The sequence below is a fragment of the Stomoxys calcitrans genome, chromosome 3 (assembly GCF_963082655.1).
Source record: "Stomoxys calcitrans chromosome 3, idStoCalc2.1, whole genome shotgun sequence".
Taxonomy (NCBI): domain Eukaryota; kingdom Metazoa; phylum Arthropoda; class Insecta; order Diptera; family Muscidae; genus Stomoxys; species Stomoxys calcitrans.
In genome coordinates this window covers 1,225,016-1,242,000 of record NC_081554.1, presented here as the reverse complement: position 1 = coordinate 1,242,000, position 16,985 = coordinate 1,225,016, and the positions used below count along the sequence as shown (strand labels likewise).

General features: G+C 38.4%; 1 long non-coding RNA gene across 1 annotated transcript; it reads left to right on the top strand.

Annotated features, from left to right (window-relative positions):
* The first annotated feature begins 7,399 nt into the window (after nt 1-7,399).
* On the top strand, nt 7,400-9,007 carry LOC106083833 (uncharacterized). The gene is made up of 2 exons (XR_001220719.2): nt 7,400-7,609; nt 7,846-9,007. It is a non-coding gene; the product is annotated as an uncharacterized LOC106083833 (long non-coding RNA).
* Nucleotides 9,008-16,985: the final 7,978 nt, after the last annotated feature.

The window sequence follows — 16,985 nt, the reverse complement described above, 5'->3', positions numbered from 1 at the left end:
GGGACATCAGTATAAAGGGCAGCTACATCCAAATAGAGATGTATCTGAACCCAAATGTAAGCGAAATCGGATATAATCGCGTCTTTAATCGGGAGATCGGTATATACAACAGCTATATCCATTTATAGTCTCATCTGAACCATAATGGAACGAACGCATATCGAAGGGCATAGTACAGCTCACTTTGCGGAATTTCAGAGAATTCGTGTTATAAATGTTGCTTTAGTGTGCCTCAAACCTTTAATCGCCAGAACGCTCAAAATGGGGGCTATATCAAGATATAGTCCGATATAGCCAATAGCGTGTCTCAAACAACGTTAACATTTTTTTTAACGCATACTATACATTTTTTTTCCTTCTGATTCCAATAATCAAAACACGAAATATTATGGCTATCGTTTATCAACAACCCGTGCCGCCACGAGGCTTTTAGAGGAGCAATAAAACATTCAAATCCAAATTTTATGCATATCCTTTGAAAATTTTAGTGGGAGCTAAATTTAAATCTGAACTGATTTTTGCTAAAGTTAATAGCTATTGTCTTTGGGCTAAAAAAGTGATATATGCACATATTCGTGACGATTGGATTTCAAATGCGATCTCCACCTTAGTTACAGACGAACTATCAGCACCGAAAGGATATGCGGACAGATGGAAATGGCTAGGCCAAACCAGCAGGAATTCCTGAGTCTACACATTTTATCACAGCCACAATAAAAAATTTCATGCTAGGGCCCAAACTACTCAACTAGTTTCTTAGAAAGGACTATATCTAACTTTGGACGTCGTGGCGCCATGGATTAGTTTTCTTTGACCGATCGCCATCATATTTGGTACTTTTCAAAAACCACCTTTTGTCATAGTCGGGTGAAAAATGCATTATTTATGCACTATATTTCGAGTGGCCTATTTATGCAGCTATATCCAAATATGGTCCGATTTGGACCAAATTGGTCTGATTTGGATTTTGTTGATCCAAAAAATACAAGTCTCTGTTTTGGTTCAATATTGGTCTGTATGGCAGCTATATCCAAATATAGACCGATCTGAACCACATAGGACACAGATGTCGAAAAGCCTAACATAAGTCACTGTGTTAAACTTCAGTGAAATCGGATAATAAATGCGCCTTTTATAGGACCAAGACTTTGAATAGAGAGATCCGTCGGTATGGCAGCTATTTCCAAATAAGGACCAATCTGGGCCATCTTCAGGAAGCATACCCACCATCCTCCGGTGGTGGGTAAAAAAAAATGAAGCATGGGACGGTCTAACGGCCAATCTCCAATCTAAAGCAACCAATCAACAAAAAATTTTAGCCTTGTAATTCATTTGTAAAAACTGCAGCGCGATTTTAACAAATGGAACTACAGAGAATCAGGCAGATGGACGGACATGGCTACATGATCTTAGATATATCGCAATCAAGTATATACTTCATAGGGTCTGAAATGGATATTTCGACTTGTTGCAATCGGAATGGCATATGCTCAAAAAGGAAGTTATGGAGCTTAATATGAAAATCAAGACAAATTACTAACTCATCTAAGGTACTCCAATAAAACGTATTTGTGCAAAATTTACTCCCTTGATATACAACGTGCTTATGAATAACAGATTCAAAATATCCATAATTTGTATGGTTCCAAATCATTATTATTCGATGAGTTATAAACTAACGTAGTACACCTCTATCCCTCACTAGTACACCTCTATCCCTCTATACAGTTGTGGGTCATCCCCTAAATTACAATGGTGTCATTGGAAACCTATAACGAGAAGGTTCCTTATAGTTAAACTTAAACTTTAATTTGGCACTACTCACTGATAAAGGAGAACTCTCCCCCATTATCTCCTAATGGGATATGGGACAATTGGCAAGTAGTGTCTTTACAACTGTCACCGAATATGGTTCGAGTTCCCAAAATTCAAATTTCAGTGAAAATATTAAACTTTAATTTGGCACTACTCACTGATAAAGGAGAACTCTCCCCCATTATCTCCTAATGGGATATGGGACAATTGGCAAGTAGTGTCTTTACAACTGTCACCGAATATGGTTCGAGTTCCCAAAATTCAAATTTCAGTGAAAATATTAAGAAAACGAAAGTCTTTAGATAGCCAAAGAGGATATAACGTTTCTACAGAAGACCTATATGCATCAAAGAACATAACAATATGATTGGAAGTGATCGCCATATATGTTAATTTTGTCCACTTGGGACTCTGGATTGAAAAAACGGGATATTAATGTATCATAAACGATCATGCCTCATCAGTTAAAACAAGTAAAAGCGTGCTAAATCGGACGTGCCGAATCTTATATATCCTCCACCATGGATCGCATTTGTCGAGTTCTTTTCCCGGTATCTCTTTTTAAACAAACAAAGGATAAAAGAAAAGAATTGCTATGCTTTTGGAGTTATATCAACTGGACTAAATGTTTAAGATCATAGTAGAAGACATTGTGTTAAATGTCAATTTTAAAATTCGAATAAGAATTGCGCCCCTTAGGGTCTCAAGAAGTAAAATAGGGCGATCGGTATATATGGGAGCTGTATCAGGCTATAGATCAATTCAGACCATATTTAATACGTACGTTGAAGGTCATGGGAGACCCCGTTGTACAAAGTTTCAGCCAAATCAAGTAACAATTGCGGCCTCTAGAGGCTCAAGAAGTCAAGATACCAGATCGGTTTATATGGAGCTATATCAGGTTATGGACCGATTTCAACCATACTTAACACAGTTATTGGAAGTCATTACAAATCACGTTATACTAAATTTTAGCTAAATCGGATAATAAGTGCGCCCTCTAGAGGCTCAAGAAGGCAAGATCCAAGATCGGTTTATGGCAGCTATATCAAAGCATGGACCGATATGGCCCATTTACAATCCCAACCGACCTACACTAATAAGAAGTATTTGTGCAAAATATCAAGCGGCTTAACTCTCTCGAAAGTTAGAGTGCTTTCGACAGACAGACGGACGGACGGTCAGACGAATCGACGGATCATGACGGTCAAGAAAATATATATATTATATGGGGTCTTAGACAAATATTTCGAGGAGTTACAAACAGAATGACGAAATTAGTATATCCCCCTCCTATGGTGGAGGGTATAAAAATGTGCAAATGCAAATTTGCCCATTAACGAACAGGTTAAACTTTTCGCATACCAATGAGTGCTGTACTATTCAAGTTTAATCTCCTTTTTAAACTGGGTCCGAACGGCGTGCTGCAATGCCACACCTCTTTCGGGGGAAGTTTTAACATGGCTTCTATGGCATAGTGCCTCACAAATATCGCCAGCATTAGGAGAGGCAAACCACAGCTGAATATTTTTTTCTGATGCTCTCGCCAGGATTCAAACCCAGGCGTTCAGCGTCTTAGTCGGATATGTTAACCTCTGCACTTCGGTGGCCTCCACTGAAAAATCTGCACACCATAGACTGTGGAATTTTCATTTTCTCATCGGGTACCCACACAACTTGGCCATTAACCCCTGTTTCAAGGAACTTTAAATGAAATCATTTACCACTAGAAAAAAATCATAAACTTCATTCAACTTTCTCTACTCCTTAAAAGATTAAGCAAAGAATTTTACAATTTCGGCTTGCGACAACCACAACTCATCGAAAGGGACTGAAATGCTTCCTGTGTTTGAAGTCGCTCATACCATAAGAGGTCGAGTTAAACAATTTTCTTGTGAAATCTAGTTTTCTTTGGGTCCCATTACAATCCTATAAAACTGCTCTAAAAACCGTAATGAGAAGAGGCAACTTTTTGTTCGCCCATAATTACTTAATGCATTACACACATTACATGCTGTGTGTATGTGTATGGATGTTTCTCGGATGGCAAAACCTCAAAAGGTACAAGAGGCCTTTTTGCATCTGAAAAGATGAGAAAATCTTTGCGTAACAAATGTTCATTTTCCGGCAGAAAACATAACCTCAAAATAATGTTTGCCATGTCATAGAAATTAAGTGCTGACTTCCCCACAACACTCCCGACCGACCACCCGAAACTCACTCTAGCCATCAGCATCAACCAGCCCTCCCCCCCAACTCCTGGCCAGAATGTTCACATGACATTTGTTAATACCACATCTGAAGAATGCCAGCAAGCAAAGGCAAAAAAAGCTTTTAAAAGAACAAATATCCAAAGAAGAAGAAGAATGGGGCGATGGGGACATGAGGAAGTGGAGAGTGCAAGACGGACGAAACATCTTTTGGCCCACACAAAATTTACATGGCAAAAGTAGAAAACCTAAAAAACCACTTAATGTTTCATTTATAAAAGCCCAAAAACCAGGAAAAAAGAACCAAAATTAGGATCTCCAAGAAATCTTCTTGCTGCCATAGGAATAAATGTCGGTACATGAGTGTGTCTGTGTGTGTGTGGTTATATGTTATCCTTATGCAAGGTGATGTGTATGTGGGTCATGGCAGAGCAGCAAAGACGAGCGAGCATTACCACAATATGTGTAACTTCTGTTGCCAAATATCATGTAAGGACCAGCTACAACCACCACCACCACCACCACTCCATGGCAAGTGGAAGTCTTGCCTAATTCGGTATTTTTCATTCCGACTTGGAATTTCATCCATTACATGCGGCAACCGGGAAGCCGAGGCAATGGAGCGGACAAATGATAAACGTCTTAGAAGTAAAACACATGACTATAATCCTTATTAATGTCATCATCATATCCAGGGATACGATTGAATGAGGACATGATTGACATAAACATCCAACATGGGATGATTCCACGTAAAATGCCAAGAAACCCTAAGAGAGAGCCGGCACTTGGGATGTCATCTAAACAGATGACCGTTGCATTATGGCAAAAATCCATTATCGAATCAAAGGCCAAGGCATTATAACATTTCCAACACATTCGGACAACTGCAAAGAGCAAAACGTGCGATGTTTTTGTGTTCCTACAAATGGATGGTAAAATAATGTCTAAGTTTATATTTGTAGCACAAAATAGGAAAAAAGGCTAAGTGTTGTTGGTTTATGAAGCTACAAAGCTAGGATAGCTATGAGACACTCAACCAAATTTGTCATTTAAATCAGCAAAAATGTTTGCTAAAACAGCAGTTTTTGTCTGCTGAAAATGGGAAAGTAGACATTATTTCTGTTTCAGCAAACATGGGGCAAACATTTCAGTCAGCAAACAAAATCAGCTGCTTTTAAAACACAAGTGTGCTAAAAAAAATTTGTATGCTACTTTTTATGGTTGTCTGTTACTTGGTTTGATTACTTTAGGCATTTTTTTAGAAATTTTGGTGGAAGAGGTGATTTTAATTTGTGGAATATTACTGTAAATAAGCTACCTGATCAACAGATTCCTTGCAGACATGGCATCGCATCCATTGGTATAAATTTCCAAATATGGCTGAGTTCGCTCCATTTTTTGTTATTGCTCTACTTATGTGTACATGACTGGCATGGCCTTTTGTAACTAAATTTAAAGTATAAAGGTAAACGAAACTATACATTCAGTGCTGATTACAAAAATTCACAGAGCCACATATTTCTTCTATTTTTATACCCACCACCATAGGATGGCGGTATACTAATTTAGTTATTCCGTTTGTAACACCTCGAAATATTGATCTAAGACCCCTTAAATTATTGATCGTCTCGTTAGTCGTCTCGACATTCTGAGTCGAACTAACCATGTCCGTCCATCAGTGTGTCGAATTCACGATAGCGGTCGAACGCTTGGAATTTTGCACAGATACTTAATATTAATGTAGGTCGTTGGGGATTGCAAATGAGCCGTATCGGTTCAGATTTGGATATAGCTCCCATATAAACCGATCTCCCGATTTGACTTTTTGATCCCTTACAATCCGCAATTTTTATACAACTTGGCTGAAATTTTGCACATAGAGTTCCGGTATGACTTCCAACAACTGTGCCAAGAACGGTCTAAATCGTTCTATAACCTGATGTAGCTCCTACATAAACCAATCGCCCGGTTTGAATTCTTGAGCCCCTGGAAACCTCAATTATCATCTAATTTGACTGAAATTTTGCACATAGTTTTCTGTTGTAACTTCCAATAACTGTGCCAAGTGCTGTCCAAACCGGTCAAGAACCTGATATAGCTGCCATATAAACCGATCTCCCGATTTGACTTCTTGAGCCCTTACAAGCCGCGATTGTTAGCCGATTTGAGTGAAATTTTGCATATAGTGTTCTGTTATGACTTTCAACAACTGTGCTAAGTACAGTCCAAATCGGTTTATAACCAGATATAGCTCCCTTATTTTAGCAGAATCCATGGTGGTAGGTTCCCAAGATTCGGCACGGTTGAACTTAGCACTACTTGTTTCTACTAACATCCCTTTCATAATTAACCAGCAGTCATTTTCAGCAAACAAGAGACTTTTAAGAGACTGTAAGCCTGCTCTACGGAAATTGCAGAACTACTGCTATAATAGCAGAACGACAGCTGTAATAGCAGCAACATTAACTACTAACAGTCAGCAGACAGTGTTTGCTATTTTCAGCAAACTATTTTCTATGAGTGAATATACCATAGGCAAGCATTGAGTATGGCGATTTCACTGCACCCAAATCGTTTTTTCAGTTATTAATGGTGGAATTATTCCCATGTGTACCTTACACAACAAACGTCAGTCAAAAATAATACAAACTAAGGAAACCTTGGAATCCCAAGAAATAGTAGAGGACTATATCTAAATGGAAACCGATATGATCCAAAAGCAACATCCAATCAGTTACATCAATACGGCTTTTGGGTAGACCGATTATATACTCCGGCTGCAGTCGTCACAATTGTGGTCTGCTGTTTACAAAATTTAGCAAGAATTGTCTCATTGTATGTCTCATTTAAGTTAAAAAATCACGTTGCTCCTTCTTTTAATGTATAATGGACAAGATATTCCTTTTGAAAATTTTTAATCTGCCTTTTAATCTGTCAAATGTATGTATTTTTCCTCCAAATGACTTTATTAAAATGGTACAACCCTCAAGGGGATTTTTTATAGTTTGTTGCGACCGTTTAATTTTGCACTTCATTCCTAACAACCTTTCTATGAGTTCCACATTACCCGCTTGGATGATTTTTGAGGAGTTAGGTGACTGACCAGATACTATGTAAATTCGATTTGGACATCATATTCATGCCAAAATACCTTTAGTTTGAATTCCATACTGCCATGATTGATGTGTTTGCCTACTTCAAACAAAAATTCACTTAAATTGCATCGCCCACAAATTTGGCAGGCACTAGGAGGCAGAGCTGGAAAACTATCGATACTCGCTCCTTTCAATAGTTTTCTACCTAACTATTAATAGTATCGACAAATTTGTCAAAAATATTTGTAAGATTTTTTTAATAAAAAGTCTTCAAAATGAATAATAAATAGCAAAATAATGGATATTCAAAGCTCGGCCCGGTCGCATGTTTTCAATATATTTAACAAATACGATAATATCGGGAGTTAAGAAGAAAAATACCAAACTATCGAATTGAACGAATATTGATAGCTTGCCAGCTCTGACCCGGTAATTCAAATTATTATTTAAAAAACAAATCCAAACTAAAGATTTGCCTTTTAAATGGTAAGCCCAACATTTCCCAACCAGCATGGTCCTTGTTCAAGTTTCTTCAATTGAACCCTTTAAATAAACTTGTATTATGCAAAAGCTCACAGCAGAATGCAATGAAACTTACTTCCAACTCTTGCTATTATATCCTCTTCGATATATTTGTAAAAGTAAAAAAAGAAATTTAATCCACTTGACCATCAATTTTGCCAACTTTTTCGTACGAAATTTTTTGTTTTGTTGTCTTTCAGCTCTTTTGTAAAAATATGCAAATCCTATTCAAATCAAACAAAAGATATAACAGCTTAACAATCCTTGAGAGAAGTTACTGCACTTCAATTCCCTAAACTCTTTTAATTGTTCAAGTTAAAATTTTCAACAACAAAACTCATAATGCAATTCCACAAAAAAAGAAGAAGATATGAAAAGCAAAAATTCAACCAAAATGCCTCGAAAGGTGTTGAGAATGCCTTCAGCTTTAAGCCAATGGTTGCAGCACAAGCAAACCCACTCTGCAGCATCACCATCACATCGCATCCATCAAAAGCCCAAAAAGGACAAGCCACCCATACTTTGCACTTTGAAGTGCCCACTCCCCCGAATACTTTTATCATATTTACTCACTTCGCCAGCTAGCGAACGAACAGAAAAGCAAACTTTTAATGATGAATTCCAAAATGTGTGCAGCAAAACTTTTAAATATTCATGAAAGTACGAGAGAGTATAGTTTGCCTCCTGCCTGCATGCCGGGGGGGGGTTGGGATGGTCCCCTTGTATCTCTGTGAAATTTGATATGAACTGCACTTAAAAGGGGATAGAATCAAAAGCTCATCATCATCATCGACATGGTTATTCCTCCTTAAGGTTAGTTTTGTTGGCGAGCGGGTGTATGGCCGTGTGGGGAACTTTAGATCGAAGTGTACATAAGCCAAACTGACAGTTTCCATTGAACATTCAGTGGCAGTGTTTCAACAAAATTCATTCACATTTGCATTGAGTTTCAAGTGTCATTCATCGAATTTTGATGAGGCCACTCTCGCCTGTCAGCTCAGCTCTGCTTCGGCTTCAGCTTCACACAGGCAATATGATCTGCGATTTTATGACTTTAAGAGTTTTCTTTTGCTACCGAAAATAAAATGCGAATCTTTTTGGCAAACAAAAATTCTTAACAATGGATAAAATTAATGGATGACTGTTGAAGCTGCAAAAAAGCTTGAACAGCAATTGAATTGCATTGCATACTTACATGGACAGTACATTTGCATCCACTTTGTCAGTTAAAATCAATCTTCGAGCGAAAGTGGGCTTAAGTTGGCAAACATCTACTATTGACATCACTTCACTATTAAAATAATTTGGAAAAACTACCATAAAAAATAAAAACAAGTAAAAGCTTGCTAAGTTCTGGCCGAATCTCATATACCCTCTATTATGGATCGCATTTATCAAGTTCTTTGTCCGGTATCTCTTTATAGACAAGAAAAGAATAATGGATACAAATTGAAGGTCATAAGAGAAGTCGTTGTGCGATATTTCAGCCAATTTATAAAACAACTGCGCCCTCTAGGGGTTCCAGAAGTAAAATCGGGGGATCGGTTTATATGGGAGTTATATCAGGTTTTGTACCGGTTCAGGTTTTGCACCGGTACAGACCATACTTGGCATGTATATTGTAGTAGTCATTGTGCTCTCTCTACTACAGAAGTACAATCTGGTGATCGGTTTATATGGGAGCTATATCACGCTCAAACCTGGACCATACATACATACTCAGTTTTTGGAAGCCAAATCAGAACACCTTGTGTAAAACTTCAGCCCAATCGTATAAGAATTACGCCTCAAGAACTCTAATCTCCTGATCGATCTCTCCTGATATTAGCTAATAGACCGATTTAGGCCATACTTAGCACGGTTGTTGAAAGTCATTAGAACATTATGCTACGTGCAAATTTTCTGCCAAATCAGATAAGAATTGCATCCTCTAGATCCTCCAGAAGTCAAGATCCGAGATCGGTTTATATGGCAACTATATCAAATGCAACCAATATGACCCTTTAACAATCCCAACCGACCTGCACTAATAGAAAGTATTTGTGGAAAAGTTCAAGTGCCTAACTTTACTCCTTCAGCAGTTACCGTGCCTTCGACAGACAGACGGTCGAATATGGCTAGTTCGACTTGGAATGTCAAGACGATCAACAATATATATATATATAATTTGCTGGGTCTTAGATCAATATTTCGATGAGTTACAAACGAAATGACGAAATTTGTAATCCTCCCGTCCCATGGCGGAGGGTATAACTAGTAAAACGGTGCTATGAACGGCCTGGATAAATCTAAAACATTTTCCACCATTAATCGAATATGTTAAGTTTTTGCACGGTTTCTATTTATAGACTGGAACTAGAAAAGGATAAAGGAAGGCAAATTGATTTATATGGGAGCTATATTGGATCAAAGACCGATGCTGACGAAACTTGGTTTAGATCTCTAGGTGCTCAAGAAGTCAATCGGAAGAAGGGTTCATATGGGTGCTGTATCAATTTTGGACTGATTCAGATCATACTTGGCATGGATTTCGGAAGTCATAGCATAAGTCTTTGTGCCAAATGTGAGAAGAATAGCGCCCTCTAGGGGTTCAAGAATTCAAATCGAGAGATCGATTCTATAGAAGCTATACTTACATATTAACCGATTTTAGTATTACTGGTTTCCATAGAACCATCCGTTTTAAATTCCAAAACCAGCGTTTATTGGAGTTCAATTAGTCCGAGATGCCAAATCGATAGTCATAAATAGCTGAGCTGATAATTACATCAAAACATTTTTCAGCAGCGGTTATCCTCATCATATGCTGACATCACCTTAAATTTTCTGGTACAGCTCACAACTCCGAATTTTAGAAGAATCGGTGGGAAAATTATCTCTGTAGGATGAAGAAAATTTGACTTCAGTCTCCGTGTTTAATTCCAAATGCCGCTCTCGGCGTTGCTGTGTATTTGGCTACTGGTTGCGGCTTAGGATAGAACGCCAAGAAGACTGAGATAGTTTTGTTTTCGAGTAGAGGGAATGTGCCACAGTTCACACTCATTGTGGTGACTCTGGACAGTCCCTCAGGGACTTGAAAAGCGAGTCGTAAGTAAGAAAGGCATTGGGAGATCCCTATTCGTGCCAATACTAGTTGTTAGTATTTTGATTAAATTTGCGACCCAGGCTGATTCACTGGCTGTACTTCTTCTGAGCTATAAATGCTAATTCGCTGCCCTATGACGATCATATGCGAAAATTATATATGGTGCTATGAGCACTACTACGACCGAGACCTTGAAGGTGTTGTTTAAAGTCGAGCCTATCGACCTATAAATCAGGGAATCGCACTAGAGGACGCTAATGAGTTTGTTGCAACTTTATCAGTTTTAGAAGTTACCTATCATACAACGCAGATGTCTAGACGACGTAGGACTTGGCATTAACCTCCGCCAACCTAACCTATACTATAGGGACCTGCTACAAGGGTAAACATTCTAAGTTGCATGTGCTTGTTCCTACCTTGGGGGAGTGGCAGAAGGGGCGGTTAAACTTTGGGGATTTTAATATTTTTACGGATGGGTTGAAGATGGATTGTAGAATCGGATGTAATATACACTGCGCAAAACTAATATCTATGACTCTTTTTATATGAAGGACAATTGAAAAATCTTCCTAGCATACGTCTTTGCGATTGACAGGACTGCTGGAATCGTACTGTCGAGGAATATCGAACGGTCGGTCATCAGCATATTTAGTTATAGGTGAAGACTGTTATCGGTTCGAGCATAAAGATAAAAGCAATGGCCGCTTTCGGGATTGGGGCGACTGCACAGGCCACATAAATTGACCCAATGTTGGATCCCTGGTCATAAGAAAGTGACAGGATACGAGAGAGTGTGAAAATCTGCCTCAGGTTCCAATAACGTATCTATTACGGATACGTGGTTTAACAGATGGGCCTCGAAAAAATGTTATGGGCATACGAAACTACTATAGGACAATAGCATGAATAAAAGCATGGATGCCCTGCTTGTTCTTCTAATGGAGAAGATACAACTAGAAACAGGAATTAGTATAGGACACAATAAGCTAAGTGTTTACACGCAGAAAAAAAAAAATAACTCTTAGAAAAAACCAACTACCAAATTTGTATGTGAAACTTCAAAATCTCAACAAATTTTAGCATTGAATGGAAGACATTTTTTGTTGAAGTACGCAAGTAAGTCCCTTCAAGAGATTTGACACACAAAATTATTGAAATTTTGTTAACTTGCAACAAACTCTTTAGTTGAAGTAGTTGTTAAAATAGGCGTACTACCATGTAGCGCACAAAACTCCCATGCCGTTCATGACTTGCAAACCCAGGTTCGAGTCCCCCGGTCGGTCAAAAGAAAAAAATATTTTTGTTTAATTAAACTTGTTTTAGAAAATTCGGCATGGAAAATAATATGAATTTGGTATTCAGAAAAAAATTTGTACAGTGGGTTTTCCTTTTTTTTAAATATAATTAATGAAGACACTTATTACTGTGCAGCAGTACTTATTGAATTATTTCATTATAAAGAAGATGATGTCGGTAGGTTAGAGGATGCGTGGAGGACTATCATACATGAGATCATGAGTTCAATCCTCTGCTGCACCAAAATTATTAAAATTTGTTTTTAAGGGTAATATTTAGTAGAGAGAGAGAGAGAGAGAGACAGAGAAAAGCACGAGAGCAGCAATAAAACGAACGAGACAAAACAGCGCGAAGCGTACAAAGGAAATAAAACATCACCACCCGAAGCAAAGCACATTCGGCGGCTGGTTAGATAGTTTTTTGTCTTGCTTCTGGATATATTGTTATATGCTGGCTTGCAAAGAGTGTCTTTCAACAACAAACTTGTACTTCGGGTCGTTGAAATTCTCAATTGCAGAAAAACTTCCATAGTTATTTCTTCAACCAAAGTTGTTGTTTTTTAAAATTATTTTTATCTGTGCATGGTTCGCACAGATATTAAAAATGACGGCATCTGTAGCTGGTGTAATGGAATCATCGCCACGAAATATGGTTATAACTTTCTTTGTCAATGTTCCACATTTATTCATTGTCCCGTAACGGAAACAAAACAAGAGAAATTAAAGCATTCCATTAAGGAACACACACAAACTTCTCAGATATTTATTTGTCCAATTCAAGTTTATGCTCAATGATATGGGGCCTCCCTTTTATAGCCGAGTACAAACGGCGTACCGCAGTACGACACCTCTTGGGGAAGAAGTTTTTACATGGCAAATACCCCACAAATGTCGCCAGCATTAGAAAAGGATAACCACCGCTGAAATTTTTGTCTGATGTTCTCGTCAGTGTTCGAACCCTGGCGTTTAGCGTCATAGGCGGACATGCTAACCTCTGCGTTACGGTGACCTCTGACAGTTGGGTTAATTTAATTGACAATACGGGAAGCTGTAAGCTTTATTAACTTTCAATTAAAGTTCGAAATGGGGTAACCAAGATTATCTTTAACTATAATTATTTCAACAATATGTAATTTCCAATACAAAGTTGCACTCAAAGGGAGCAAAAAGATTCTAACGAGGACTTTAATTAGAATAGGGTAAATAAACCCGGGGTATTTTTCCTTTCGGTCAATCAAGGAGTTTAGAGGACTAAATTCAAACATATATATATCCTTCATTCTATCATCAAAGTAGTATGAAATTGTACATTGTTGCAGAGTGTCGTAACCAGAAGCGATATGGGTCTAACTACCCAAAACAAAAAAAAAGCGATTGAAGAATCACAATATCCCACAAGGCAGCCTCGTTGATTAACTAGACATCTTTCTCTGAATGATGGCTTTAACTCGCAAAAATGCGGACTATGATTTGTAAAAACTTTACAGAATATGTAAAATTTTCCATTAGTAACTTCTCAAACATCCCAGTGTTCGTACACCACTGCCAAGCTATATGTCAGTAGCATAAAAATTCAAACCAGACATTACACAAAATAATTGTTCCTTATTTCAATAACTTCTAAATTATTGTAAGCTACAATAAAGTCAGTCAACTATGCAAACACATCTGTGGTATGTTAAAACTACAAGACAACATTTGAAGATATTTCTTGAACCTGAATAAAACTTTAAGAAGTTCACTACACTATGAAATGACCACACAATACAACGATATAGCCTTCGCCTTTCGTTTAAAAGAAAATTTCACCTTCCACAAGCTATGTCTTATTCAATTCAAATGATCTAAGCTTGTAACGCCAACATTGCATAGCATTGTGCCTGACAAACACTTGGCCTTCATACGTACTCATACTTGCTGGAGCATTCGGCCATATGGGCTTATATGTTATGTTGTGGAATATATGATTGCCATATCGGTGAGTTTGAAGTGCACAATATGCAAATGAAATATATTAATTTGCATTATTTAATGTCATACATAATTGATTTGCTTTCTCACTCACAGCTGCTGTGCGAATAAACATTGAATATGTGGAATTGCATGCATTAGTGCCTCTTCCAGAATTACAGCACAAATGAATATATCAAAGATTCACACCCTGACGAACACAAAACTCGCATAAGGAGGCCAGTGGCCCAGGGATGCCGTTACAATGTCACATCATAATAAACACTATGCTGGCATTCGAACAGAGCTCTACACGCTATGTAGAGTTGCATATATGTAGGTATGTTGGTACAAAACATACTTACTACATATGCCACTGTTCAAATATGTCATTCAAATGAATTAAAGCTCATTAAAAATTTCCATTTCCCATCGCACTGCGCCCATCACTGATGCATAGTGCCCTAAAAATGTAGACCTATCCTCCATCGTCCAACATTATTGCATAGATGATATGTGTAAACTTTGTAAAATGGTACATGTACTACATACATGTATATCGGATATACATACATCATTTTGTGACAATATGATTATGAACAGTCTGGAGACAAAGTATGAAACTTTATCTTTAATTGTGTTGAGAAATCGATTATTCATTAGCAATAAACGCGTCTAGCATTCGGGTACGATCCGAATGGAATTTGTAGTCATATAGAACGAACAGAAATAGTTCAAAATCCGACAGACAGGAATATTGGCGTGAATCTGTAGGGTTTAACGAATCTCAGTGATATGAGGAGAGAAAGCCACCGAGATGCATATGTTGGTATGTCTGTTTATTACGCTGAAAGGCTAAGCTCGAATTTTCCAGTGGGTAATTACCCCTTCACTAATGCTGGAAATATTTGTGAGGTCTATAATGTGAGCATGCCATTGGGACTAGGATATAGAAACGAAGTCCTTTAACAATAACTGTCTACTGTAGAAAAGATGTTATCAATGGGGTACTCCTATAATATTTCAATTTACATTCAATGAAATGGGAGATTTTTCCCAAAATTCATCAGTTAGTCGGAAAATCATATTTATCATATATCCTCTATGTCATTGAAAATTTATCAGTTTGTGGCGATAAAGGTTAGATTAGGTTTAAGTGGCAGTCTGCCATCAGACTCACTTAGACGATTTTGTCCATTGTGATGGCACAGGAACAGATGAAGGAAGATGCCTTCTAGTTCCCACCGTTGAACCATCCAGATTGCTTTAAAGAGCCCAACAACTTACGAATGTTCACACCCGCTAAATCAGACAAGTTCTCAAAGAAATGAGACCCTAAAGTGGAACTCCTTCGGACTGCCAGTGCGGGATATACAAACAGAAGATGTTCTATAGTCTCTTCTTCCTCGACGTCCCCACAGCTTCGGCAAAAGTCGTTACTGGCAACCCTCAGTCTGTCAGCATGTTTTCCAATCAGACAATAACCTGTCATGACGGAGACAATGACTGAGACGTCTGTTCTAGCCAGTGACAATAAAGCGGTAGACCTCTACAAGACTAGATTAGACTAAAATATTTTTGGAATGCTCATAGCCCCTCTTTGTGATCATCTATAACTCGTTGTCCTTCGGGCCTGATCCTGAAAACTTAGCTTACATGTCGCAAGAGGCATACCCACAGATTCTAGTACCCCTAGAGTGTGTAAGGTAGTTCCAAGTCTTGCAAGCTCTTCCGCTTTACAATTCCCTGGGATATCTCTGTGGCCCGGCTCCCAGAACAGGTGAATATTGAACCGTTTAGCCAACTCGTTGAGAGATCTGCGACAGTAGAGGGCGGTTTTTGTGTTCAGAAATACGTTCTCCAGGGATTTAATGGCTATCTGAGGAGATATCTAGGCTGTGTGTAATCCACACTGCCTAGGATATCAGGTATTCTACCATGGATAACACAGTTTCCGTAGCAGCCGCATGACAAAATGGAAAGTTCCCTTAACCTCACCGTAGTGATCGCAGTAATTTGTCTAGCCACGATATCTAAAAAGTATAAGGTATAGCATTAAATTCAGAGCGTTAGATGGTGTCGTCCTCAGTGCGTCAAGTATGCAAAAACAAGCTATCCTTTACACCCGGCTAAGTATTGAATAGCAGATGCACTTTTGAAGCGCCGTCCACTAGAACACAACACTAAATAGCATTTGCCAATCGCTCTGTTGTACATGTATAGAGCAAGGGTTGCCTTTCTTGCCTTTTCCAAAATGTTGGATTTGAAGTTCCCTGTCCAGCAAACCACTCAGGTATTTTGCGCTTTCAGTAAATGAAACAGGTGCCTCCTCCCAAGGAAACAGATGCCACTGTAGGCGACTTGTATCTCCTGCTGAAAAGAACTACTTCTATTTTACACGGATTTACGCCTAGGCCACATTCGGTATCTCACTTAACTGTGGCACGCAGAGCATCCTCGGGTATATATGTAAACCACCTTTCATCAAAATCCGGTGAAAATTGCACACCTTATGTCCCATATCAGTAATATCGAAATATGCTCCGATTTGGACCAAATACTAATAAGTACAGTCGCTACATCTATACGAGGCGGATGTCAAAAAGCCTAACATAAGACACTGTGTAAAATTTCAGTGAAATCGGATTATAAATGCGCCTTTTATGGGGCCAAGACTTTCAATCGAGATATCGGTCTACATGGCAGCTATATCCAAATCTGAACCGATTTGAGCCAAGTTGTAGAAAAATGTCGAAGAGCCTAACACAACTCACTGTCCCAAATTTCGGCAACATCGGACAATAAATGCGCCTTTTATGGGCCCAAAACCTTAAATCTAGAGATCGGTCTGTATGGCAGCTATATTCAAATCTGGACCGATTGGGCCAAATTGAAGAAGGACTTTGAAGAGCCTAACTAAACTCACCGTCTCAAATTTCAGCGACATTGGACAAAAAATGCGCCTTTCATGGCCCCAAAAACCTAAGAGACCGGTCTATATGGCAGCTAT